At 35.9% G+C, this 4,398-nt stretch overlaps 1 long non-coding RNA gene across 4 annotated transcripts; it reads right to left on the bottom strand.

The window, feature by feature from the left end:
* Positions 1-378: 378 nt before the first annotated feature.
* On the bottom strand, positions 379-3,913 carry im:7152688. Of its 4 annotated transcripts, XR_015478387.2 has the most exons (6): positions 3,810-3,913; positions 2,399-2,551; positions 1,924-2,066; positions 1,525-1,618; positions 1,173-1,350; positions 379-662 (listed from the first exon to the last, which is right to left on the bottom strand). It is a non-coding gene; the product is annotated as an im:7152688 (long non-coding RNA). The 4 variants fall into 4 exon arrangements; XR_015478386.2 differs by having other exon boundaries at positions 379-1,350; XR_015478388.2 differs by having other exon boundaries at positions 379-1,350; positions 2,399-2,506.
* Between the last annotated feature and the right edge of the window lie 485 nt (positions 3,914-4,398).

Raw genomic sequence — 4,398 nt, 5'->3', positions numbered from 1 at the left:
TTACAATCTGACATCAATCTCACCCCATATTTTGCAGATGTGGAAAAGTCTGTATTGTGTTTTTAGTTTGGTAGTACACTGTAAAAACTAATCTATAGAATTTACCCAATAAATCTGAGGTAACAATTTGCATCGACTTTGGCTGGGTAGATTTAATCCCATATATTGAGTAAAAACTATCTGAAGTAAAAAGTTATTAAATACTTACATAAATTGGGTAAAATATACCTCACATTTATGTATATATACAACAGCTACTTATTGGGTAAAAATTATCTATATAATCAAAGTTTATTAATATCAGTTACTTAATAACAATTACTTATTCAGAAAAGGTAAAATGTACCTCTACAATAAAGACATTCAAATGGGTTATCAACTTAATGTTTTATTCAAAAAAAATCCTAAAACACACTCAAAATATAGTGCAGCACAACAGCTTTACACAACATTTCAAGTATATACCTGTTTTATAACTCACTGATCTATCAAATTTGTCAATAATGTTGAATAATAAAACATATACCCGTTTTAGGACACCAAATTATTAAAACACAGAAAAGAGTACTAAATAAAGTACAACAGCTTCACACAACAATGAACAAATAAACCTGTTTTATAACTCACTATACTCATTTTCAAAAGTTTTTTCTGGTAATTGGCTACTTGCATACAAAACTTCAAAGGCCACTTATTCTATTTTAAAAGCCAAAAGCACACACACAGACTTGTGGTTGTTTTTGTGCATGTACAGTATCAAATATCCGGATAAAAGTAAAACAAAATTCTTTATTTTTTGTCCTTACTCTCACTCTCGCAGATAGGATGAGAATAAAATAAACAAACAACTGGGGAAGAAAAGACGGTAGGTGAGATCAAAATTCTTTAGGCCACTTTCTATTAGTATTCCTTTTCTGTCAATATGGGGGAAAACACAGAGCAATGGAGAGGGCTGAGACAGTGGATGGGTCTTTGTCTGTGTGTGAAGCAAATGATGGAAGAGAAAAAAAATATATAAAACACTCCATTACAACTCCATTAAGGCATGTCCAAACAAAAGATCCTCTTTAAGTAAGAGGAGAAATGTCTACTGCATGAGCTTATTTTTGAGGCTGTGGACCTTCTTCAGTGGTTTTGCCCCATCATTTTCTAAAACAAAGTTTTTGAAAAGCTTCAAACGTGTTTTTCAGCTCCTTTGGATATTCAATGTTAATTGCATATGAGTCCCAGCAGTATGCATGCCTCTGTTTGGCTTCCTCATCCTTCCATCACTTGTTTTCCCCCGATCACAATAGACAAATTGTGCTTCACAATCTCCTTCATCGTTTTGTCTGTGTACTCCTCACATTCCTACATTAAAAAGAAACAAACAAAAAGCAAACACAATTTTATTTTAAGATTCTGTTTCAATATATTTCAGTTTATCTAAAGGAGAGCAGAGGAGAGTAGAAGACAAAAGGAGAAGGGGGATATAAGAGGAGGATCACTTGAGTTGATCAAGAATCTGTTATCAATATGACATACCTGCCAGTCATGGAACATATCTTCTTGTCTTTCCCCAAGGTAGTTATTGAGGCAGCAGACAACAGCATCTCTTTTTTTCCTCAATGTTCTGTGTCTGTAGGGAGACACAATTTAGTGTGGGAGTGATTTACATATATTAAGACCAAATTCTGGCCCAGGAATAGACTGGCGACCTGTACAGAGTGAACCCTGCCCCTTTGCCTGATAAATGCTTGGTTGTCTCAAGCTACTCATGACCCAAATGGATAAAGCAGTAAAGAAAATCAATTTACACATTGATGTTAAAAGGTAGTTTAAGTTGGTATGGAGCTCAACTTAAAGCAATTTTTTACAAATTATTTCACTTTTAATTCCCTCACATCAATAATTATATATTTGTAAAAAAATAAAATAACATACATTTAAACTGTCCAGCAGAGGATGCATCTTGCAACTAGCTGCTCCTCCTTTGGCATGCATTAGCTGCAAAACCTGGTGTGTACTCATCAAGCTTCCACAAGAATGTCTACTTCAACGAAACTGTTGTGATGCTCCTCCTTGATCTAGGAAGTAAAAGGACCAAAAATGTTATTTTAAATCACAAACCAGATCTCATATATATCACATGAAAGTATCTTAGTTGGAAGAAAAAATATTATTATTTAAAATATATTTTAAATATTTTCACCTGAGCCTCAGTGAATAATACCTTTTTTTAAAACCACCAAAAGAGGGGCTGAGACTGACCACTTCAATTCTTTGGCTAGAGAAGGTTTTATTCATTTTTTAATTTATTTTATAAATTGCATTTCCATTTCATTTTTCCATAACTGAAGACTTTCGTTAAAGACCTTTAAGGACAATGTGATTTATTTTATTTGGAAAACTTGCATACCTTTACAGGATACACTTGTGATGTGGACGTGTGCGGATGTGTCAGCCCTAGAACTGGTAACAGCGGTCTATCAGTGGGTCTCTGCTTGTGGGGGACAGACAAGAGAAACTGTAGAGAGGGCAAATAGTGAGTGTCCACATATACAGACTCTGCCTGCAACAGAAATAAAAATGAAAATTACACAAAAGAAATTCAGACATGTACCTCACTTAAATTTTGTACAGTTGATTTTGTGTTTACCCCAATTTAATGTATATAATCACCACTGAGGGTTATTCGGGTGGGTGTTTAATACGCAAAAATTAATTATAACCCCAGGCATTTAAAATAACTATTTTCAGAATGCCGATTAATTGGGGAAATACGGTAGTTTATCTCTGCTTCTCTGATCAAGGCTGTTTGACAAGGGTCAGTTATGAAGAAATAACAGACTGTGTACTTAATTTACAAAAATAAAGGCATTAAAATTACATATATTAATATCTATGCTTCATTTAATGAGCATCATAGATGTAATATGCCTCATAAAACATATGACTAGATTATGAAAACATTTATTAAGCACTGACGTTCTAAAATACAAAATATAATAAAAAATCAGTTCTAAGATGTTTTGCGTGATCCCACAATTCGTTAAAAACATAGGTGCAGCAGTGGGTGTTTTCCCACATACTCGTGGGATACACTATGTTTTCCTTTTTAATCCTTGAGTTGACTAGTTTCTAACCTTAAAACCAGCGGTCAGACACAGTCTTGCATGCTGACTAATCTTGTAAAAAGCACAAAACGACCACATACCGGCAGAGAGGGGTTAAGTTGGTTTTGTTTTCGATATTCCTGACAGGTTCAGTGATGGACGGCAATAACTCAAAAACCTCTTACCCTAAAATATCTAAACTGTGTTTCCTACAAAAATACAAAGCTGGTTATAATTCACAGCTGTCTTTTTCTTTTTTTTTCGCTCGACATTACGAGCACTGCTCCAATCAAGCCCTCGCAATCTGCGTTTAACAGTTGCCGGGAGAGCTCGCGCTGAGTGGCGCCTCATGCTCGGTAAGGGACCGTCTGAATGTGTCAGGAGTATCAAAAAACAAAACCAACCTAACCCCGCTTACCGGCAGTTGTGCAGACAGCTAAAGCCCCGGACACACCAAACCTATGGCACTTGGCACATCTAACCGACGCGTGAACACAAAATACCTACTCGCCTGACCGAGTGGCCGACGTTGCTCCACCTGCTGTCGGCTTAGTGTGTCCCGGGCCACGGTGACGCCAGCGACAGTTTCAAACTTTAATTTTAAGAAATGGCATTTTAAACAAACGAACGTCTAATACAAGTGAAGTGTAATATCTCAAAACTTCAAAAAATACAATTACATTTGCGCAATATACAGCATGTAAAATTGCTTACCTTAATTTCTGCTGTTTGTTCGATCATGGCAGCCGGTGAGAAGATCCAGCGTCGTCCACACTCACTCAAAAACGCGGGCTGACGCATGCGCAATTTCAAGCAATAAACTCACGGTTTGGGGGTATACTTTACTGAATTTTTCTATGTGATGGTTGTTACTGTTGACGAATGGGTAGCATATGTAGAATTTACCCATTACTTTTGAATTCCTTGGCTGGCTGCAATAATCAAGTAAATTTTATATGGTTTCCACAGATTATATTTACCGCTCTCCAAAATCACTTTTTTCAGTGTAGATGGATCATGGATAAGGACAAGAGAGGCTATACAAAAAAAGCCAGACTAATTATGAGTGACTAGCAATTTCATTTGGTTTTCGCTAATAGCAAATTAAACTTTATAAAGCAGACAGGATAATTGAGGGTAACTGCAATGTGAGAATTGCCATGTTAGGTCGTGCTCTGTTATTCTGTATTTCATACTGAATTGCATTGACCTGGGTTTATACATAATGAGCTATAATTTTTGGTTTTGATGACTGGGGCCAAATTTCTGTTGGCTTTCTGAGAATTCAAATTATGATCAGATA

This window comes from Danio rerio, chromosome 2, assembly GCF_052040795.2.
Source record: "Danio rerio strain M-AB ecotype USA chromosome 2, GRCz13ab, whole genome shotgun sequence".
NCBI lineage: Eukaryota > Metazoa > Chordata > Actinopteri > Cypriniformes > Danionidae > Danio > Danio rerio.
The sequence above is the reverse complement of the archived record's forward strand: the minus strand, read 5'-3'. Positions and strand labels throughout refer to the sequence as shown.